At 43.7% G+C, this 24,615-nt stretch overlaps 1 protein-coding gene across 4 annotated transcripts in view; it reads left to right on the top strand.

Annotated features, from left to right (window-relative positions):
* Positions 1-24,615, top strand: part of LOC137348172 (thyroid hormone receptor alpha) — a 320,012-nt gene that overhangs the window by 99,536 nt on the left and 195,861 nt on the right. Inside the window, exon 4 of one of the 4 annotated variants that reach the window (XM_068013472.1) lies at positions 17,173-17,345. The exons of the other annotated variants lie outside the window; for them this stretch is intronic. The gene's annotated coding sequence lies outside the window, so the exon portion shown is untranslated. The remainder of the gene's footprint in view (positions 1-17,172; positions 17,346-24,615) is intronic. 4 annotated transcript variants of the gene reach the window in all.

Here is a 24,615-nt window from a genome sequence, read left to right as displayed (position 1 = left end):
GTCCAGGAACTGCTAGACACTGTGGGAGGAATGATGATCTTTTTCCATCCCTTTAAACAAGGAAGTCTAGGCTCGAAAGGACACTTTGTAAGTGTTTCTATGAAAAAAATATTTCTGGCACTAAGAGTTGGGGAAATGGTTTCATGCCTGCAAATTGTGATGATAGGTTTCCCAATGAAGAATTTGCTATTGCTACATTCTCTCCTGGATGAGGAGGACTCGAGGCATATGAGGCAGCTGACATTGCAGCAGAGGAAGTCTATGCCCAACGCTGTCACCCTACACACCATGTGTACAAGCATTCCTGGACTAGCCTCCCGATAACTAACGTTATCCAGGAAAGAACGAAATGAAAGAGCTTGCATCTCTATAGCACCTTTCCAGACCTCAGGACTTCCCAAAGCACTCTACAGCCAACAATATACTTTAGAAGTATAGTGACTGCTGTAATGTAGAGAAACACGTTGGTCAATTTGTGCACAGCAAGATCCCACAAACATCGATGAGATAAATGACCAGATATTCTGTGACTGGTGTGCTGCTTGTTGAAAGGAGACCTGCAGTCAATCTTTGCCATACAGAGTCACACTGCCATTTGCAGGCAAGATTAACCAGAGCACTCAACCTCTTTGACTTTGCCTCCTGCCAGGCTAACATAAGCGTCATCTACACATTGTCAGCCAATGCAGTGGTTCAAGTGCTGCACAGACTCCATTTCCTGCTTCCACAGTTATTGTCGCAAACTTTGACTACGGCCAGCCACTAACTTGACCCAAAGAGCCTTTGGGAAGGCACAATCCATCTTAAAAAATTTGATAGGCTTACCCACTGCTTGCCTTCATGTGTCACCCTTTGCCTTCAAGGGGCCACATCCCTTTTAAAGTCTGCCATCATCCCGTGTTAGTGGTCCATTGCAGGGTGACCCCCATCATCCCCAAGCCCCTGTGATCTCAGTAGCTGGTACAATATGGAGTTGCGAGCTCACCACCTTTGTTAAAATGAGCCTGACTCATGGAACTGGCCTGTGCACCTCTCATCTAATCAGGGTAAATGCTATCTCTGGAACCCATGCTACCCACCAGCTCCATGTACAGCCCTAATGTATCAGCTTCAGTGAATGACCTCCAGCATTGTTCATTATCTAAATGTCCTCATGCAGCTGTCAATTTGCTTCGCATTCTAGTTTATCCCACAGCAACAACAACAACATAAATTGATATAGCATCTTTGAAGTAATAATACATCCCCAAGTGCTTCACGAAAGCGTTACAAAGCAAAATTAGACACTGAGCCATATAAGGCAATATTGGGGCAGATGGCCAAATACTTAGTCAAAGAGGTAGGTTTTAAGGAGCGTCTTAAAGGAGGAAAGCAACGTAGAGAGGTTTAGGGAGAGAATTCCAGAGCTTAGGGAGCTGAAAGCACGGTGACCAATGGTGGAGCGATTAAAGGCGGGGATGCTCAAGAGAGCAGAATTAGATGAGCGCAGACATCTTAGAGGCCGAAGGGGATTACAGAGATAGGGAAGGACGAGGCCATGGAGGGATTTGAAAACAAGGATGAGAATTTTAGAATCGGGGGGTTAAAATAAAGAGGATGCTGTTTTCTTTACCCTTGCTACGTTTGTGTGAGTCCAACAATTTTGTTGCTTCTTCGTGCTGGGGTTTGTTGGGTGGTGGGGTGAGCTGAATCTAGATTCAGCGAAGGCTGATTTTATAGTCAGTAAAGCAGTCAACTTCCCTCAGCCCCCAGCTCTAGTGGAGGGCCTCTTCCTTGGAACAGCTCATTGTGTCTGAATCCCATGCCAAAACCAAGCTGAGCTGTGGCTACGGGTGGAACAGTCAACTCAATAGCAGTATTCATCTGCTGAAAATATTCAGATTGTTGTCCTTTACAGCCACTAGCTGAGGTACACAGGGGTTTTGATCAACATGGATTAAACTAGAACTGGGGCTTATCCATAGGCTCTTAATGTTAGAACGAAAAGAAAAAAAATGCATTGCACCAGGAACGTCCAAACTCAATCTTGCTAGGCGACGTAGATGTGCAATGTGTATATTCAGGCCATATATGAAATTTATGAGCTAGAAATTTGTCTTGGGTTGTGCCGCGAAACAGGAGATATTGGATCTCTTCGACACAGCATCTAATATTGAATTCTGTTGACTGCCAATATTTATCCCTCAATCAACTGATTATCACATTAGTCATTATCACATTACTGCTCTCAGTACTGAGCTATGCACAAATCAGCTGCCATGCTTCCTATATTACAACAGCAACATCAAACCTCAAGAGCACTTAATTGGCTGTAAAATGTTTTGGGATGTTGTGAGGCCGTGAATGGTGCTAGATAAATGAAAGCTTTTCTTTGTTAACACATCTTTGCATTCAGAGTTAACATTTATCCACCAATTACGGAGCAATGCTGAGGAAGGACATTTTCAAACCCTGCAGAATTCAAATAGGAGAAACTTACAGTGTAAGAAATATTAACGCAAGTAAGAACTGAGTTGCTGTAACTCCCAAAGGCAAGATACCAAGGCTGTTGTTTTGATACTCAAAGATTATGACATACAGGCCAATAAATTGACTTAATTTATGGAGAAGACTTCGTCATAAAATCAAGCACTGTCACTTAGACAAAGAAATCAATAAGCAAGTTCAGCATTTACTTGTCTCTCGAGATATACCCGGACCTTCTCAGTTACCCCTAGGTTCGAAATCACAATGACTTCCAGCAGCAATTCTATTAGCTACAGTCTCGGGTGCTTTTCATCTTCAGTGTAAAGAATCCACTAATCCCTGCATTAAAGATTGGAGGATCTTCAAGGATCTTTCTGATCAAAATGGAGCATCTGGAAAAATCACCAAGAATAAACTTTAGGCACAGACATTTCATCAGCCTAGACAAAAAAAAATTAGCAATTAATTTCCTGCATTTGATTCAGTTGTGTCTGAGGTCTGAAGCTTGTATTTTACCTCGTGGTTAATAAACTTTGAAAATATTTCACTTTGATACAGATTATTTGGACACTTAAGGTCATGCTTATGTAATTTTGAAATTATAGATTTATTCCATATAATTCAAGTCAACCCTATTATAAGAGAAAGACTTGCATTTATGTAGTGCCTTTCATAACCTTAGAATGTCCCAAAGTGCTTTACAGTCACTGAAGTACTTTTGAAGTGTAGTCACTGTTGTAAATCTCATTTCCTGAGCATCATTATGAAAAATATTGCATTTAAGGACAATTAATCGCTTCTTCAAAATCCAACTTCTTCATGTGACATATTTACCAATTACCTGATTGCACAACTCCCTCATCAATATGTCAGTACATCGCTTGCTGGCCCAGCCTTTAAAATTTCTCTTCCTCAGCTTCTATTACATGTGTTTGCTCCTTTGCAATATGGGCTTGCATTCCCCTTCTCATCAATCATGGCAAGGGAATTGGATAATTATCTGAAGGGAAAAGATTTGCAGGGTTACGGGGAAAAGGCAGGGGAGTGGGCCTAGCTGAGTTGCTGTGAGAAAGATCTGGCACAGAAACAATAGCCCAATAGGTGAAAAGAAGCCTGTGGTAAAAGTGGTTAAGGGGATTTGTAACTTTTACCGCCTCAGATAGAGCAATGGGTCTGAATGAAATAGCATCCATTTGTGGAGAAACCAAATCTCAAGATTTCTGTGCTAGCCTCCTCTCTCACTCTAATCCTCTTCACAAATTCCTTTTGATAGAATGTAAGGTACCTGATCCTCTATCTGGAAGGCTTTGCATCTGGTCCTGTATCTCTTCTAAATCAGAGAGCGAACAATTTCTATGGATATCTCCAAAGATATATTGCAAAGAAACATAAACAGCAAGCAAAAACAATGTATGTTTTTGAGGAGAAAGTAAACCTTGGATTTAAATATAGCACTTTCAGAGTCACAGGATATCTCAAAGTTCTTTGCAAGCAGCAAAGAACTTCTGAAGTGTAGTCACTGTTGTAAAGTAGGAAACGTGGCAGCCAATTTGTGCACAGCAAGCTCCCACAAACATCAATGAGATAAATAACCAGATAATCTGTTACCAGTGTTGGTCAAGGGATAAATATTGACCAGCACACCAGGTGATCACTACTGCTCTTCTTTAGAAAATGCCATCTTTTGCGTTTATTAAGAGTGCAGACAGTGCCTTGATTTAACGCCTTATCTAAAAGGCAGCACTTCCAACAATACAGCTTTCTCTCTGTCCTACAGCTAAGTGTTAGCCTCGATTATGTGCTGAGGTGGGCTTGAACTCACAACCTTCTAATGCAGAGCTGAAAGTGATACCACTCAGCTGACATCTTAAGTTGGTTTTATTCACTCTGATGTAATATAAAAAGTAATAAGATGGCAACAAGTCTGAAATTGATTTGATCCGTCTGTTACTAATTGGCTAAGTGCCAGATTGCGGCAGTGCAGAAAATGCTCTCCATCCACCCAAATAGATGCAGGACAAAGGATTCAAACCAGAACTTGTTGGGCTCTATGTTGAGTCCAGAAGCTGTAAAGTGCCTAATCGAAGGATGAGGTGCTGTTCCTTGAGCTTACGTTGAGCTTCAGACCATGACCTCTGCCTCCATTTTGTTTCCTTTTTCTTTGGAGGTTTTGTTTTACTCTTGCTTTTCTCTTGTTTTTGCTTTCAGACGCAGCTGTTCATCATGCTGCCATTCACACCTCCCACAGATGTGCCTTTTGTTTCTTTACTTGTTCCGTTACCACTTCCTTTGGCTTTGCACCACAAACTCTTTGTCATTTAATCTCTCCTGTCTTCCACCCTATCACAAACCTTCCCTTTTCCCCACCTTTCAGTTGCTTAAAACCTGTTACATTTCTAACTTTTCCCAATTCTGATGAAGGGTCATTGACCTGAAACATTAACTCTGCTTCTTTCTCCACAGCCGCTGCCAGATCTGCTGACTATTTCCGGCATTTTCTGTTTTTATTTCAGGTCTCCTGCATTTGGCGGTATTTTGCTTATGTGTTGTAAATATTCAATTGGCATCACAAACCATAGCATAAAGTTTGAAAGATTCATGTCATTAATTAATAACTGGCTTGAACTCACTGAAAATATAGTTCATTATTACTTTAAGAAATTCATAATATATGGTGACATTTTTTTTCTTGTATATCTTCTTCCCATTCTTAGTGGCCAAGATGGTATTTAAAGGTCATATAGCATAGGATATCAAGGAATCTAAGTAGTAGCAGTGCCCAGTTTGGCATGTAAGAGCTCTGATAAGAGTGTTTCTATAGCACTGTATTTATGACAGAAATCTTAGTGAAAGTTTTGACTTCTCAAGCAAATTCTCACTGCAAATTCCTTTTGAGTTGATCAAGATTGGAATGCCTCGATCTCTATTTTTGTCTGGTCCAAGCAGTGACTTGCAAGCTTTTAACTTGACAGGCAATTCTTCGTAAACATTCTATTGCAATAAATTGGCAGCAAAGCAAAGCTTGATGTATCCTTTCCTACTGTGCATTCGCATAGCTGAAATATTGTACACATTCAGTAGAAAGCGATGGCATAACTTTTCGTTTGTTAAAGCCTTGGGATCCACTTTGAAAATGTGTCCTGGTTAATTATTATTGCAGCAGCATGGTAATCAGAGAGGGATTGTTCAAAAAAGTTGACGTTGACTGGCCTGAAGGAATATCCAAATGTGTTTTGTTTTCCGTATATGATTGGATGAGAATGTCGGTGTTCGAATAAGATCAGGTTTAACAGGGTTTAACTGGAATTAATTCATTCTCCAACTGTTTTGAAATGCATTTGTAAGGGAAATGTTGTTTCGCCGATCTTGAACAGCATCAAAACTTAAACCAGATCTGAGAAGTTTTAACTATCAGGAAAGACTGAACTGGCTGAAAAAAAGAGCAGACTGAGGTAAGACATAATAAAGGTCTTTAAAATTATGAAGGTGTTTGATAGGGTAAGCATAGAGAAGATGTTTACACTTGTGGGCGAGTCCAAAACTAGGGGCCATACTTATAAGTTAGTCACTAATAAATCTAGTTAAAAAAAATTTCAGGAGAGTGGTTAGAATGTGGAACTTGCTACCACATGGAGTAGTTGAGGCGAATAGCAGAGATGCATTTAACAGGAAAATAGATGAGAGCATGAGGGAGAAATGTGTAGAAGGATATACAGGCAGGGTTACATAAAGTCAGGTGACAGGAGGCTCATGTGGAGTATAAACCCTGGGACAGACCAGTTGGGCCGAATAGCCTGTTTCTATGCTGTAAATTCTATGTAATGTTCAGCTTCCTTTTGAGTAACAAAACATGTAAGGTCAAGATGTCAGATGATAGTGTGAATATCTGGAGTTCTGTTGTAGTCATCGATTTGGCCAGCCCAAGTGAAGAGTCCATTGAAAGAATGTCTAAGTGGAGGTAGAAATCTCCAATGTGCAATGTCCGAGTGATGCATGGTCTGTATGATATTACAGAACTGAGCTGCCCAGCGCTCACCAATGATTGACTAACAGCTCAGCCTCTCCTCCACATGTTGCTCAGAATGATTGGGCCATTAAGAAATAGTTAATTGTCTTTCTCTTTTGTTCCGTTTCATACTTGCAACCCAAAATGTGGCACTCTGAATGCAACAATGCTGAGCAATGCAAAGTGGTTGTTGACTATTGACCTGCACTGCTCAGTAGTGCAATCATCGAGCCTCCTTAGGATCTTTTACAGCTAACCAATTAGGCTTAGTTACTGCATTTTCATTACTCATTCATATTATGGAGATTAATGATTTTTTTCAACAATGGGAGAATGCCACAACTGAACTGCACTGATCATTATAAACAATTGCCGGAATATTACCAGCTGCTTGCGGATCTGAAAGGCAGATTTTGATAATTCTGAATGTTGATTGTCTTTCACAGGGTTGTACAGTTTGTAATATTCAGCAGTGAAAGGGTCAGTCGATGGGGACAATGATGTATGGTATATTTTTGATCTCGAGCATTGATTTCACTGTTAAAAAATGTACTTGGATTAAAATGGAAGAAAAAGAGTTTGCTTGTCCATTTGGAACACAGTGAGTGGAAGAGGTGACAGTTTATGCAAGCGGGCAATAAACAGTGTTTGCTTTTTCCCTGTGCCAGATGGCTGATGTTGAGTTTCCTTATAGGGTTGGCCAGGACAAGGAGACGCTCTTTCACTTTTTCTTTTTGTTGCCTCCCGTTCTATGGGGAAGAACCCGTTCACTGCTCAAGTGCTTCCTTGTGAAGGCACGGTTGAGATAAAGACCTCACTGTGTGGAGAATGGAGGATGTGTACCCATGACATGGTCTGTTTCAGCTCCAGCTTACTGTTCCGGTTCCTTCACTTCTGAGCATCTTTTTTTTAAATTAAATTACTTCTAATTTGTGAGTTTATCTGCTTGCCAAGCTGAAGGATGTAAGTGTTAAGAAATGGAACATTTCCACTTCAGGCACCCAGTGTCAGCAGCAAGCACACACAAGGTCAGACATACTGGAGCAGCATAGTTGAATGGAGACTGATGTTCATTCTACTCTGCCTTAACAATGTGCCTCAGCCTGTTGCACTCGTGTGACATTTTTAGTTTTCATAAAACAAACACTGATACCTGATTAATCCTAGGAGGATTGCCAGCATTCCTCAGCTCCTTCCTGCATAGTTGGCAATCTGGGCTTGGTTCCTCATCCACAGGGAGCACAGTAAAGCTGAGCTAACCCAGTTATTGGGAACATTCAATTTGAATTTGCCTCAAACTATTTTTAAGTCCAGTTGCCTCCATTTTTAAAATTGTAATGGTTGTTATCAAATCCCTCCATGGCCTCTCCCCTCCTTATCTCTAACTTCCTCCAGCTCACCAACCCTCCGAGATCTCTGCGCTCCTCCAATTCTGGCCTCTTGTGCATCCCCGATTTTAATCACTCCACCATCAATGGCTATGCCTTCAGCTGCTAAGGACTTAAGCTCTGGATTTCCATCCCTAAATCTCTCCTCCTCTCTTCCTCTCTTTCTTCCTTTAAGACACTACTTAAATCTTTGTCCAAGCTTTTGGTCACCTGTCCTAATATCTCCATGTGTAGCTATGTATCAAATTGATAACACTACGGTGAGGCACCTTGGGGATGTTTTACTATAATAAGGGCACTATATAATGTAGTTTGTTGTTGTTGCATCAATTGCACTGGATATCAACATACATTAAAAAAAAATGTGCAGCTCTCTGGGTTTTATTCCCTCCTGGCCAAAAAGGAATATTTACCAAATTTTTTTTTCCACGAAGACTGCGCCCAAATAAAGGACTGTTTGGCAAGCGTTTAAATATTATTCGAGAAAAAAAAACACATTAAGCTAATTGCATAGTTGTGGCAGCAGTTATATCAATGTGACATTACTGTGTTCCACTGTGTTTCCTGGTGCTGGGACACAATGCAATTTATACAAATTGCATTGGTTTATTTCCAGGCACAGAAGACTTCTCAAGCACTTTCAATAAGGAAAATACCCCTGATGCCAGATCTAAACCAAAGTTGAAACAGTAGAGTTTACATACAACACCACAACCTGATCAAAAGTCCTGATTTAAACCCAAGAATGCATTACATTGGGGATGTCAACCCTTAGCCTCCAAGGAATGGGAATCTGGCCCTCAAACCCAGTCAACCCAGACCCATTTGTGCCTATATTTCTCAGTTGCTGGTTTGTCGAGCTTGAATTTGCCGGGCCTGGAGTTTTGGAAAGGGATGATTTTAGTACATTGGTGAATGCTTCTTGAATCAGTACACCAAGATTCCATAGAAATATAGCACAGGAACATGCCATTCAGGTCAATTGGTCTGTACTGCAGTTTCTGCTCCACATGCGCCTTCTGTCACCTTACTTAACCTAAGCTTAACAACATATCCTTCTATTCCTTTCTCCCTCAAGTCCTTATCTAGTTTCTCCTTAAATGCATTAATACTACTCACCTCAACTATTTCTTTTGATAGCAAGTTCCACATTCTAACCACTCCCTAGGTAAAGAATTTTCTCATGAATTTTTGGATTTATTAATGTCTATTTTATATGCATGACTCCTAGTTTCGGACTCCCTGCCAGTGGAAACATCATCTTCATGTCTATGCTATTGAATCCTTCCATCATTTTAAAGATTGCTATTAGATCACCCCTCAACCTACCCTTTTTTAAAGGAAAGAACCCCAATCTATTAAGTCTTTTCTGATATTTATAACCTCTCAGTTCTGGTATCATGCTTGTATATATTTTTGCACATTCTCCAGTGTCTCTATATCCTTTTTGTAATAAGGAGATTGGAACTGTGCGCAGTACTCTAGGGTAAGTATTCACAGCTTGAGACATAAACAACTTCATTGGATTGAAACTTTATATGTGCCCCGGTGCATGACACACCTCAATGAGTCACATGAAAGCAATGGCTTGGATACTCCTGTTTCAATAGGAGTAACCCCCTTCCTCAGTATTCGTGTCATAAAGCCACAGACAGGTTACTTGGTGAAAGCACTTTGGATGCTGGGCAGTTGGAGCTCTGTCAAGTGTCCGTTAGGGACCAATGATCAAACTCAGCGAGGGTGGCCTTAAACATAAAAACAGGGGATCTCAGTTGACTCACAGAATTGCATCGACTATTTCGAACGGGAGTTATATTCCTCAAGGATTCCCCTTGTCTAACAGATCATAGCCGTTACTTCTGAGAGGTTCATGTCCTTTAAACAAATCTCAGACATAATAAGCTGAGTATTTCACACTGGTGGAACTTCACTTTACATTCTTTTTCCATTTTAGTGCATTGCAAGTCATTGTTATTGTAGGTTGACATTTAACACTTGTTTATGTTGGCTACTAAACTTATTAAACGTCAACTTGTACTTGTATTTTTCTCTCGCAATGATGCCAGAGGTGAAATTCACCTTTACATCCTTAAATATTTTCAAAATCATGAAGAGTCTGGACAGAGTAGATAGAGAGGAATTGTTCCCATTGGTGGAAGGGTCAAGAACCAAAGGATACTGATCTAGGGTGATTTGCAAAAGAACCGGAGGCAACAAGAGGAAAAACATATTTATCCAGTGAATGATTAGGATCTGGAATGCACTGCCTTGAGAACAAGGTGGAGGCAGATTCAATCATGGCTTTCAAAAGGGAATTGGATAATTATTTAAAGAGAAAAAATTTGCATAGTTACGGTCAAAAGATGTGAGAGTGGGACTAGCTGAGTGCTCTTACGCGAGTGGGCACAGAACCAATGGACCAAATGGCCTCCTTTTGTGCTGTACCAATTCTATGAAATGCAAAGCGATATACTGCTGCTCCTGTTAATTTGAACTTCTTTGATGTTTTTTTTTCTGATGCAAGCCCACAAAGTTTGTGAATGGTTAGAGAATGGGAAATGTTGGTATTCAGAGGGACCTGGGTGTCCTTGTACATGAAGCACAGAAAGTAAACATGCGGGTACCGCAAGCAATTTGGAAAGCAATTGGCCTATTAGCCTTTATTACAAAGGGATTAGAGTATAAGAGTGAAGAAGTCTAACTACAGTTATATAGGGCCTTGGTGAGACCGCACCTGGAGTACTGTGTATAGTTTTCGTCTCCTTACCTAAGGAAGGGTGTACAAGCCTTGGAACAAAGGTTTACTGGACTAATTCCTGGGGTGAGAGCATTGTCTTATGAAGAGAGATTGCGTACACCAGAGCTTTTTTGTTATGATCCCCGTGGAGACCACCAAGAAACATAAAGAGTCGAATCCACTGATTAACCACTTCCTGCTCCCCCCCCCCACCCCACCCAAATTTAGGAAACCAAACCAAATGTACAAGATTTCACTTTTATAAATTTTACTTTAACACTCAAACCAAAACTGTTGGAGGAAATCCAGTTAAAACCCAATGATTCAACAAATTCTCCGGACTCAGACTTTGAGAATAAACAGACTTTATTCATGATATCGTGGAGAGCACACCTTACCTAAAAGCGGTCCAGTGTTACTCTCTAGAACAAAGGAAATCCACAACGGATGTACAGTTACTCAGCCCATCCCGGCTGGACACAATCCAATCAGAATGGTTATTGATTACATACATTACACATAGTACCAATTAAATCACTGATTAGGCATCATGTGGCGACCTGATCATCAATTGATGAGCTCAGGTCCCATCCATTGCCCTGAAGTCTCCCAGTTGTCACTTTAAATGGGCCTGCATTCCTGAAGGTGCCGGGCAGTCTGCAGATTCACTGATAAGAGGGGCCCCCTCTCGTTATCTGTGTTATGCTGTACCAAGCTCCAACTGTGAGCTCACTAAATCTGTCCCACAGTGCCTCGGGCTAAAACTCCATTTTGTATCAATATGTGGCTATACTTTCAACTCATATAAGAGAGAATATGTGTATACGTTCTCACTAGGATTATATTAATCTACTTACAAAATAATAGGTATAGAAGCAAAACTCAGCAAAATTGCTCCCACAAAAACCAACATAAATTAAACATGAAGCAACAGACAAATTATTGTCAATATACGGCACAATGATGTAGTGGTTAGCACCGCAGCCTCACAGCTCCAGGGACCCAGGTTCAATTCTGGGTACTGCCTGTGCGGAGTTTGCAAGTTCTCCCTGTGACCGTGTGGGTTTTTGACGGGTGCTCTGGTTTCCTCCTACTGCCAAAGACTTGCAGGTGATAGGTAACTTGGCCATTGTAAATAATCCCTAGTGTAGGTAGGTGGTAGGGAATATGGGATTACTGTAGGATTAGTATAAATGGGTGGTTGTTGGTCGGCACAGACTCGGTGGGTCGAAGGGCCTGTTTCAGTGCTGTATCTCTAAATAAATAAATATGTATATTACACCTTAACTATCTTATACAACTGAGATGGGTCTCTCAATTTCACTAGGCAGCCCACCCAGAATATTTGGCAACAATTACAGCCACATAGTTCTTCACAACTCTGAAGTTCTTCAGGTAGATTTTTAGCTCCTTTCTTCAAGGATTTAGCCGCTGTTCTTCTCCGACAGCAGTTCCCTCTCAATCCGAACTCCACGGGTGCCATATTCCCCACAAGGCGCACTTCACCAGAACCTCCTCAGCTGTGCTCACGACTGTCTTGATGGTGTGGATTTACCAGTCTTCCCTTTATCTGAGTCCTTCAGTGACAACCTGTGCACTGTATAGCCGAAAACAGACAGTTGCTGGGTGAGCCGGGGCCATACCCACCGGACATGTCTATTGGGAAATTGCAGCCAAACATAGTTCCCCACCACTACCATCTGCCCAGAGGATCTGCCTTATTGTGCCGAATTCTATTGACTATTGCATATGGCAGCCTGGTGGTAATGGTACTGTACTACCCACTCACTGATCTTGAGTTCATAATCCCTCTGTCAAAGTGAATTCTAAAAATCTGGCAACTTAAGAACATAATATAAGAAATAGGAGTGAGGAAGACCATTTGGCTCTTTCAAGCTGCTCTGCCATTCAATACAATCATGGCTGATCTTCTACCTCAATTCCACCTTCCTGCATTGTCCCTAAATCCCTTAATTCTCTTAGTATTCAAAAATCATGATGGGCATGTTAAGCCATTGATAACAAACAGGATAATGTCTGCATTAAATTAGCAGACTCCAGAGTATCATTGAACACATTGGCTATTTGTTCACTAATATTTGTTCACTAACATTGTTCACAGTTTCTGGCTTGGTCAGGGAATTTTGCAATTTGAAACGTGCTTGTCAATTTTAGGCTCTAATTTGGAAATATTTTAAGATTGTTTTGTGCCCTTGACAAAAACGTGATACATACGTCTGGAGTATGATACGTGGAGTGTGACCTCTGTACATATGGAAATAGCATTTTCAGCATAATATCCGGATGTTGTTCTTGATAAGCCAGTAGATGCTCTACCAAACAAGGATAAAAGTATTATATTGTATACGATAGCCATGATATTTCAACCAATTGGAGACTGTTATTTGTGAGCATGATGCAGGAAGTGTGGTGCCAGAGGAATGAGAAGTGCACCCTGACACCACCAGAGAGTGAATGGAGAGCTCTAGCGAGTATCTATTCATCAAGTTCATTTGAATAATATATAGAATGTTATTAATGTAGAATATTATTCAGTCGTCTATAGTATGAGTGTCTCAGCCATTAGCAAGGGAGTTCGGGAGTTAATGAGCATTCATCAATCATTCAGCTGTATGCCAAACTGATGGTGCCTCAAGGTCTTGTTCCTGTAGAAAGCTGCCAACTTTTATAGCAGGGTGGATCCCACAGCACCTTAATTAACACATCAACAAACTGCAATGTCTGGTAACTGTTGGGGTTGTGCTGTCCCTGGAGACACCCCTGCAAACTCCGCTTCGCTCGGTGAGTCTTGGACCCTCAGAGGATAGCTACGCTGCTCATGTACTTTGCTGTATACTGTCAGTCATGGCTCACTTGGTAGCACCCTCGTCTTTGAGTCAAAGGTTGTGGTATCAAGTCCCACTTCAGAGACTTGAGCACAAAAGTCAATGCTGACACTCCAGTGCAGTACTAAGGGAGTCAGAGGTGCCATTTTTCAGAGGAGCTGATAAATGGAAGGCCCTGACTGTCCTCTCAGGTGGACATTAAAAGATCCCATGACACTACTTTGAAAAAGAACAGGGGAGTCCTCCCCAAAGTCCTAGTCAGGGCCTTCCATTTATCAGCTGCTCTGAAAAATGGCACCTCTGACTCCTTTAGTACTGGAGTGTCAGCATCGATTTTTGTGCTCAATATTTATCTCTCAACCAACATCACAAATAAGAGCGCTTAATCGACTATAAAGTACTTGGGTTCATCCTGAGGTTGGGAAAGTTTTGAGTGCTAAAATATTTAAAGGGTCAAATATTCAATTAGGTATGTTTTGAACTCTTTTCTTTTGTTCTAAATATTTCCGTTACTTTTCCCCACTGTAGAAGAGATTTTGGAGACATCACTTTTGCAATCGCGTTAGCCTTTTGGTCCCCTGATGATAATCCCTCTTTATTTGGCTTAACAAGGGGAGGGCGAACGTAAAAATAATAAATAACACAACACCAGGTTGTGGAGGACAGATTTTCCCTGCCTGCCCTTACCTCCTAAACGAGTATGCAGGTAAATGCTGCAAGCCCTGGCCTTGTCAGAACAATAATGCATGTGGAGGCTACCCTTCATCAGGAAGGCAGTGACTGAAGCAAAAGCGAAATGCTGCAGCTGCTGGAAATCTATTGAGAGGTCACCAACCTGAAACGTTAACTCTGTTTTTCTCTCCACAGATGCTGCCCGACCTGCTGAGTATTTCCAGCATTTTCTGTTTTGGTTTGAGGCAGTGACTGAGTTGTGTTAATCATTGTAAGTGTCCTGCAGCCAACCTGCAGGGCAAAGATGGCACTGCCCGCCAATGTGAAGGCCAGTGAAACCAGTTCCAGTTTTGTCTCGGGCTCTTTCCAGAATGTCTCAGATGACATTAATGGCATTTAACCAAGTTAACTCCATTTTAGAATAGAGCAGCTGACTGATATGCTGCTTGTTGGAGCAAGCAGTTTTATCACTCAGGACATTAAGTGGTGCTTTGACTGCATCTGGCTTCACTTTGCTGTGCCTGATTGTCATTGTTCTTCACACTCAATTGGATTGCTTCCATATCCTCTTGTGATGGAACAAGGCTGTTTATAAAGAGCCTTGATCTGTGGTCAAGAGCTCTTGTGTTTATTCAATTACTTTAACAGTTGAGCCCACATTTTTTATACTGGATATTTAGACATGCTTAGTGGTTCAAAGTAGAATCTTCCTGCGTTTTTTTTTTGGTTTAACTGTGACACTCAAGAATTATCTAAGTAAAAGATGTAGGTTTAGAAATTAGGCTTGGGCGGTGTTGCAAAACAGGCAATATCAAATTGGCTGCCCACTATACACAGTTGCTGATATTCTGTTCCATTGTAATGAAAAATGGTTGTGGACATTCTGTTTGCCTTCTGTAGATGTGCCAGGCTCCCATATATCCTGTTCATCTGCCGGTCTCTAGGGATAAACTCCAAGCAGATGCCTTTAAGCTCTGGAGCAGTACTGGGTGTTCAAGCCATACTTCTGATGGTGTGGCTCCACTGGGAGGGCAGAACTATATTAAAACAAGATGCACAAACTTGAATGAGTTCATGCATAGATAATAAGAGCCAAATGCCACAGGATTGGGCGACACAGTGGCACAGTGGTTAGCACCACAGCCTCACAGCTCCAGAGACCTGGGTTCGATTCTGGGTACTGCCTTTGCAGAGTTTGCAAGTTCTCCCTGTGTCTGTGTGGGTTATCGCCGGGTGCTCCAGTTTCCTCCCACAGCCAAAGACTTGCTGGTGATAGGTAAATTGGCCATTATAAATTGCCCCTAGTGTAGGTAGGTGGTAGGGAATATGGGATTACTGTAGGATTAGTATAAATGGGTGGTTGTTGGTTAGCACAGACTCGGTGGGCCGAAGGGCCTGTTTCAGTGCTGTATCTCTAAATAAATTACAGAAGCATGAAATTTGGACTGATCCGATGTGGGAAATATGGAGATTGGGATATCTGTAATGGATTTATATTTTTTGACTTGATAATTTGGCAGCAGAGCACAAGTCATGAAATCATGCTTTTTCTCTGCCTGCAGATCTATGAGCAAAGGCTTGTGTATGCATGCACATCTGTGAATCTGACATGTTTCTCTGTATTAAATAATGAATACAGTCCTTTTATCCTAAATATATTGATCTCTATGACAACATCATTTGTAGTATGAGGCTAAAAATTAGCTTGCTCTAATTATCGGGGAGGGGGGGAGGTGGTGGTTGGGGTGTTGGGGGTGGGGTCATGATTCCTGACCAGCCCGCGCTGGGTCTGTTGGAGGTGGCCTGCGTGTAAATTTGGTGTTGCCACCTCATTACCATGATCGTAGCGTGGGACCGAGTGTCTACTGCTTTGCCGGCTGCCACTGCGCTCAGCAGGGAGCCGCACAGCCTGTGCTAATAGCATGTGGTGCAGCCAGCCTTCTGTTCTTAAAGGCGGCCTGTCCCTCTTAAAGGGAAGCTGCACAGAATTACGGGAGGCTGCTGCTGAATACTATTGCTGTGATTTAAGACATGGAAAATTGAACACCAGGGAAGAGAAAGGGTGACAGATGTGGTGCTGGAGGCATTAGTGGTGAAGGTGGGCAGGAGCAGGGTTGCAATGGTTCCACAGGAGGACCCCTCAGAAGCACGTGGGAGCAATTGACCATAGAGTCATAGTCATAGAAAGATACAGCACTGAAACAGGCCCTTTGGCCCACCAAGTCTGTGCTGACCATCCACCACCCATTTATACTAATCCTACATTAATCCCATATTCCCTATCACATCCCCACCTTCCCTCAATTCTCCTACCACCTACCTACACTAGGGGCAATTTACAATGGCCAATTTACCTATCAACCTGCAAGTCTTTGGCTGTGGGAGGAAACCACGCGGTCACAAGGAGAACTTGCAAACCCCGCACAGGCAGTGCTACAAGAAGTCCAATTACCTCACAAGGGCAGTCAAGGTCATTGAATGCATCTTCAAATGACATCCCCTACCCACTGCACCACCAACCTCTCATGCTGCTCAATGCACCACACTCCCATTGCCCACTCAGCAGCACTCCCTGGCACTCAGGACTCCTGGCTAATATCCAGATACTCCACTTCAGCCTCAGACACCTACCAATGTTGCCAGCCTCACACCCACCTCTCGCAGATTCCACATACCTCCAGCTATTCAGCTATGGCAAGCACATCACCCAATCACAGTGCAACACAATCAGACACATTCTTCCACTCTTTGTAGGATAAGGTGGCCCACAATAGAAGGGAGAAGAGCAGAACTGGCAGGGGACAAGGATGCCAGCATCTCCTGAACCCTACAAGGAGATGGCTCTCTGTATCATGGGAACAGCTGTGACTGAGCCCATGTCATCCACCATCACTGAGAGTATGTGCTTATGCCCCTTCTCAACTCCCAGTGCACCCTCATCCTGAGACCTGGCATGGTGAGAAAGCTGCTGATGGTGTGGCCACAGACCTCTTGCTTCCCAACCCACTTCACCCACTTCCCTCACACCAACCTTTCCTTCTGATTTTCTGCTTTCAGACACTAAGTACTGCCGCCTGCCCAGTCACAGCAGCCCCAGGAGGAAGAGAGAGAGCACTAGCACAAGCACTGATGAAGAGGCCCCATCACTTCCTCCAACATTTGCATCCACCACCGCAGATCCTGGCACTGCACGTACCTAGAGGCCACTATAGAGCTGGGATCAGCACGTGGTGAGTTACTGGGCATGAGTGGGCTGCAGCCAGGCCAGGGGTAAAGGATGGTTTGTTTGCCGTCTCCCCGGAGGGTAAGGTCGCAGATGAGTTCTGCTGCAGAGGACTCTGATGAGGACCTACAGGACAGCACTGCTGGGATTGCTGAGATTCTGAGTGCATTAGCTGACCTGCCAGACAGCCTCCTGTCACTGTCAAGGAGCCAGGAGGAATCCAGCTCCACCTTGGCAGAGGGTGTTGCGCAGTCTCTGCTCCATCTCCCTGTCACCCTGCAGAGCCACACGCACTGCAACTGCACCCCCACACACCCACCCACCCCTCCCCAATACCTGTTGCAGCCTTTGTGCGGACAGGTCACCTACTCCCCCCGCCACCCCCCCCCCCCACCCCTCCACCGTGAGGATGCAGCAACGCTCCCTGCCAAATCCAGGAACTCACCTCTACATCTCCAAAAACACTCCCAAGTATTTCAATGCAATAGAGAAGTTGTTCAAAATCAACTTAGCTGCAGGTTGGGTGCCTGGCCCTTTAAATAGCACTGGTGCAGGGCCCATCTTGCAGCTCCATGCTTGATCTTTGTAGAGTGATGGTTGCATTCGTTCAGTGGACCCACGTGGTCCAAGTTGGGAGGTCTGAAAAAAAAACTGTAGTCTTGTTGAAGCTGTGCTGCTCTGGTCTGGGAAATAATCATGTAATTCTCCCTGCGTTATAATTAAAACGTATGCTAAGCCTGCAAAAAAAAAAGGGCTTGCATTTATATAGCGCCTTTCACAAACACCAGATGTCTCAAAGCACTTTACAGCCAATGAAGTACTTTTTGAAGTGTAGTTATTGTAATGCAGGAAACGCAGCAGCCAATATGCACACAGCAAGCTCTCCCACAAACAGCAAAGTAATAATAACCAGGTAATCTGTTTTTGTGATGTTGATTGAGGGATAGATATTGGCCAGGACACTGGGGAGAACTCCCCTGCTCTTTTTCAAAGTAGTGCCATGGGATCTTTTATATCCACACGAGCAGACAGATGGGGCCTCAGTTTAATATTTCATCAGAAAGATGGTACCTCTGACAGGGCAGCATTCCCTCAGTACTGCAATAAACTGTCAGCCTTGATTTTTGTGCTCAAGCCCTAGAGTGGGACTTGAACCTGGAATCTTGTGACTCAGAGGCAAGTGTGCTACGCATTGAGCTGCAGCTGACAGGGAGAGATAATGATTTTGTTAACATTAATGGTTGCTAATTTCAATCCATGGTCCTAAAATCCTATGCAGGACTGAAACAGTTCAGCACATATTTAATGGGCAGATCTAGTATTAATGGGATTTAGCCTAAATAGGCAAATCTGCAAATTTAACCATACCTGCCTATCATATATTTATATGTTGCTTACATATCAGCTGTAAATAGTTAACATAGCAGGGAGAGTCAGCAGAGGTCCAGTGTAGAGAAAAGCAGGAGAGATCAGATAAAACAACTCAACTGTTTCAGTCCGATAGAGGAGTTCCACCTCAGGAAGGATATGTTAGCCTTGTAGATGATGCAGCAAAGATTCACCAGATAATAAAAGCAAAATACTGCAGATGCTGGAAATCTGAAATAAAAACAAAAATTGCCGAAAATACTCAGCAGTCTGGCAACCTCTGTGGAGAGAGAAGCAAAGTTAACATTTCAGGTCAGTGACCCTTCATCAGAACTGGCAAATATTCGAAATGTAAAAGGTTGTAAGCAAGTAAAGCGGAGATAACAAAAGAGGTGTTGATAGGACAGGGTCACAGAGAATAACTGACCAGAAGGTCATGGAGCAAAGGCAAACGGTAGGTTAATGGTGTGCTGAAAGACAAAGTATTAGTACAGAGAGGGTGTTAATTGACAGAAAAATAAACAGCCCTGGCCCCAAGCACAAACATGAAAGAAGTGGGTAGGCACAGTAGAAACGAACAAAACAAACTAAAATAAAATAAACAAATAATAAATAACCTATAACAAAAATAAAAATGGGGGCCCGTCACGCTCTGAAATTATTGAACTCAATGTTCAGTCCGGCAGGCTGTAGTGTGCCTAATCGGTAAATGAGATGCTGTTCCTCGAGCTTGCGTTGATGTTCGCTGGAACACTGCAGCAAGCCCAGGACAGAGATGTGAGCATGAGAGCAGGGGGGAGTATTGAACTGGCAAGCAACCGGAAGTTTGGGGTCATTCTTTCGGACTGAGCGGAGGTATTCCGCAAAGCGGTCACCCAGTCTGCATTTGGTCTCCCCAGTGTAGAGGAGACCACATTGCAAGCAGCGAATACAGTATACTAAATGGAAAGAAGTACAAGTAAATCGCTGCTTCACCAGAATGGAGTGTTTGGGGCCTTGGATAGTGAGGAGAGAGGAGGTAAATGGGCAGGTGTAACACCTCCTGCGATTGCAGGGGAGGGTGCCATTGTAAGGGGACGAGGTGTTGGGGGTAATGGAGGACTGGACCAGGGTGTCACGGAGGGAACGATCCCTTCGGAATGCTGACAGGGAGGGGAGGGGAAGATGCGTTTGGTAGTGGCATCACGCTGGACATGGCGGAGGATGATCCTTTGGATATGGAAGCTGGTGGGGTGGAAAGTGAGGACAAGGGGAACCCTGTCACCGTTTTGGGAGGGAGGGGAAGGGATGAGGGTAGAGGTACGGGAAATGGGTCGGACACGGTTGAGGGTCCTGTCAACACAGTGGTGGGGGGGGGGGAATCCTCTGTTGAGGAAAACCAGATAATGTTGGGGCTTCGAGGGTTAAATTATGATGACAGATTGTATAAACCTGCCTGTATTGCCTTGAGTATTAAACATTGTTGGATGATCAGTGAAGGTGTTTAAAATGTTAAAAGGATTCAATAGGATAGATACAGAGTAATTGTTTCCTCTTGTAGGGAATTAAGAATAAGGGAATGTAAATTTAAGATTAGAGCTAGGAGGGAAGTCAAGAAGCACCTTTTTACATGGAGGGAATAGTAGAAATCTCATTGTCTCCCACAAAAGACCATGGGGACTGAGATAATTGGAGCTTTTAAGAGTGTGATCGCTAAGTTTTTATTGCAGGTGTCAAGGGATGTGGAGTAAAGGCGGGTAAATAGAGTCCAATTGCAGATCAGCCATAACCTAATTGAATGACGGAGCAGGGTCAAAGGGCTAAATGGCTTTTCCTGTTCTTATGTTCTTAGGGCATCTATGATGTGGGTAATACAGCAGTGAACTACAAACTGATCCTTGCCAATTCTTTTATCATTACCTGAACTACATCTGTAGCAAAAAAGTTGGCTAACATCATCACTTTTACTGGCAGAGCGATATTGATTTTGATCCTTGTTTGCAGGTCCTGTTTCAGAAGATGACACATTTCAGCTCTAGCTTCCTTATCTGACAGGCTAATTGACCTCGATTAGCTTGAGGTAAAGCCTGGCTCGGGTATAAAATTAAAGCCCGACCCGAACACAGCCAATCCGAACCCGGCCCGAGCCCTTTAATTTTTTTTTGCGCCCGACCCAACACCGGACGGCACAGTGATTAGAACCGCAGCCTCGCAGCTCCAGCGACCCGGGTTTGGTTCTGGGTACTGCCTGTGTGGAGTTTGCAAGTTCTCCCTGTGACCGCATGGGTTTTCGCCGAGTGCTCCGGTTTCCTCCCACAGCCAAAGACTTGCAGGTGATAGGTAAATTGGCCATTGTAAATTGCCCCTAGTGTAGATAGGTGGTAGGAGATGGTGGGGATGTGGTAGGGAAAATGGGATTAATGTAGGATTAGGATAAATGGGTGGTTGTTGGTTGGCACAGACTCAGTGGGCCGAAGGGCCTGTTTCAGTGCTTTATCTCTTTACGACTCTATGAATGTCCTTCATCTGTTCTGGCAGCAGGCTATTCCTGCAGCTGGAGTTCTGGGGAATCATGCATAACCCTGATCCCGTGACTTCCCGGAAGCAGTGTCCAGCCCTACCCAACCCGAGCCTGAATGCTGGATTCAGAATTCCAACCCGAACCTGACACATGTAGTCGGGTTCGTGTCAGGTAGCCAGGCTTTCGCTTGAGGTAGTTCCATAGTATATCCTCAACCTACTGTCGAGGCTAGCAGTGGTTCACAATTGTCTTCCATATTTAGCCTTGGATTTCCATAGTTCTTCTCTTCCCCGTTCTCCACCACCACCTCTGACTGTGAAGAGAAATGAAGTTTGCTGATGCTCTGTGGGTTGGAATGGTTGAATTGCTCTTTATAGCAGCTACAGCTCTGCTCTGTGCCAGGTTCCCGTCCTAACACAACTGGCTGGCCCCACTAATAATATGTTTGTTTCCCAGCACATGAGCCAATTTTCATTTAATTGCGTGTTCCAAGTTACAAACCTATTTGCTTTAACAAATGCAAATCCAGTTTTGTGCCCAGAGGTATTTTGGATGCATGGGCAAAACATGATATTGTTCTATTCAAGTTAAGGCACCAAATTCCTGCATATTAATATGTCTTCGCACCAATGCAGAGGATAATTTCACTTCCTGCAAGTGAGACAGGATTGCACTCAGCTCTGGTACCCCCATCCATGACCAAATTCTGCTGTGCTTATGGTCCAGTTGACATATGATTGTTGGACCTGATATTGAAGGGCTACCATGTGCTTGTGAAAGTGTCCCACAGCACAAGTCCCTGCCTTTAAGAGAAAATTAAGAGGGGAAAGTGGAGAGAGAAACGAAATATAAAAGACCCACAAATATGCTTTTGATTTATCAGTCAATTTTAAAGCCTTAAAGATAATTATTTTGCTAGGCAATAACTAACTCCAATAGATTTTTTTTCCTGACATAGGTTACTCTGGTCTTAACTTAGCTAAACTCTTTCAACTGACAGCAAGTTTTGGGTGCATTGGCAACCAAAAGAGTGACTGTTCTGAGGCTTGCTCTGAGCAGTCCTAGCCTGCTCAGTAGCGTTGCTTCCTGCCGTATTCCATAAAAGGTAGCTTTATGAAAAAAAGGATGTCTGATGACCTGAGGGTGCAAATAAAACTTTGGAGAGGGTGAAAGAAATTGTGCCTTAATCACAGAATTTGAGTGTAATTTTAACTTCAATCGGCAGAGAGTGAAGCCACAGGATTAGGTGAAATGTCAGTTTTACCCCCCCCCCCCCCCGCCCAGTTGTCTGGCATAGACTCGATGGGCCGAATGGCGTCCTGTGATATTTTGACTCTATGGGCTGAATTTTACGCCACCCCAGCGGGTCAGTTGGTGGCGTGGGGGCAGTGTAAAATTGAGCGGGAGGCTCCGGGAGGCCTACCCGCCCCGCTCCCGTCTCCGGTTGACTTTACGGCAGTCGGGTGGCGGGGGGGGCTTGGGGAAACGGCCCACCCGCCCGAGGCCAATCAAGGTCCTTAAGTGGCCACTTAACGGCCACTTAAGGGCCCGCGCCCACCCCCATGGGTATTTTACCCATGGCATGCGGGTGTGCTGGGGACGTGAAAGGCCGTCCAGCAATAGCTGCCGGCCTTTCTGCGCCCTGGGGGGGGTGGGGGTGGCGGGGGGGCTATGGCAGTCAGGCACAGAGTGCCCAATTGAGGGCCGCCCCCACCTCCCAACCCACCCCCAGGACCCAAGACGTCCCCCCACCCTCCCCACAAACGACCACTCTAGCCTCACCAGGGAAGGACCGATCCCCCTGGTGAGGCAAGCGCAACTTACCTCATCTCTCGACTCCATGGTGTCGGCTGGGCTGCAGTCCCAGCAGTGAACACCACTCCCGGTGGCGCTGCTGAGACTAAGAGCTGTGGCCCGCTGATTGGCTAGCAGCTCACTGAGGCGGGACTTCCTCCCTCAAGCGGGTGGTAGTCCCACTTCAGGACAATTAAAGCCCGGGGACCCGTAAAATGTGGGACGGATCCCCAGGCTAAGCGGAAGCGGGTTCGCCACCAACTTTTACGTCGGTGGCGAATTCCCGTCCGCCTAAGGTAAAATCCAGCCCTATTGCTCTACTCTCCAATAGAGAGTACAGTCAGGCGGGGTGTAAAGCCAACGTTGCACCCGAACCCCTCAGTTTTCTGATGGGCCAGTTGGGTTAAAATTACATCCGCAATCTCTTGTTTTGGCCCTTTAGAAATTCAAGCAACTCATTCCAGTTATTGTTTCCCGGAATCCCCTGCTGCTCCTGGGATTGAAGCTACCTTGTAGCAGGCGTTGTGCTGACTGTCAACATACCAATGAATAAATAAAAGGTTGGAGGATTTATTAAAAAGGAACATATGGTACATGAAAACAGTGCTAGGCACATGCAGCAGGGATATTATTTTCGACAGAAACAAGTGTTGTGCTGTAGAAAGAGTGATCACATCTTGTCCTGAAACATGGGATTTGATGTATTTTGTACCAACGAAGGCTGCACGGGCCATAAGTGACCTTGAAAAACTGAATTAGTAAAGATTTGACAGATAATGTGTCACCTAGCAGTTGAAAAGCTTTGTACTTGCATTTAACAGGTAAATTGCCGAACTCTTCGGGAGTTATATTTAGAAAATAAAAGACATGCATTTATATAGCATCTTTTTCCGCCTCAGGACGTCCCAAACTGCATTACAGCCTGTGAAGTACTTCTGAAATAAAAATAGAAAGTGCTGGAAATACTCAGCAGGTCTGGCAGCATCTGTGGAGAGAGAAGCAGAGTTAACGTTTCAGGTCTGTGACCTTTCATCAGAATGCACTTTTGAAGTTTATTCACTGTTGTAGTGTAGGAAATGCAGCAGCCAATTTGCGCACGGCAAGCTCCCACAAATAGCAGTGCTACGAAGAAGACCAAGTGGAGTTCTCCCCGGTGTCCTGAGCAATATTTATCCCTCAACCAACACCACTAAAAAACAGATTATATGATCATTATCACATTGCTGTTTGGGGGAGCTTGCAAAAAGTCTTTCTTTCTGTCTCTCTGTCTTTCTTACTGTCTCTCTGTCTTTCTTTCTGTCTCTCTTTCTCACTTTCTGTCTCCCTTTCTCTCTCTGTCTCTCTCTCCCTCTGACTCTCTCTGTCTCTCTTTTTCTCTCTTTCTGTCTCTTTTTCTGTCTCTCTCTCCCTCTGTCTCTCTTTCTTCCTTCCGTCCAATGATCTTAAGGATGTAAGCCTAAAGGAAATTCTCCTGCCAAAGTTTACCTTGATTTCCGCCCTGGGAAAACACTGATGGGTATAATTGACTACCTGGAACTCAGAACTAAAATATGGTGAGGAATAATGTCTGTCCCTCACAAAACCCGCTGGATATTCCTTCCAGTCCTTTCATTGT

The sequence above is a fragment of the Heterodontus francisci genome, chromosome 33, assembly GCF_036365525.1.
Source record: "Heterodontus francisci isolate sHetFra1 chromosome 33, sHetFra1.hap1, whole genome shotgun sequence".
In the NCBI taxonomy this organism is placed as follows: domain Eukaryota; kingdom Metazoa; phylum Chordata; class Chondrichthyes; order Heterodontiformes; family Heterodontidae; genus Heterodontus; species Heterodontus francisci.
The sequence above is the reverse complement of the archived record's forward strand: the minus strand, read 5'-3'. Positions and strand labels throughout refer to the sequence as shown.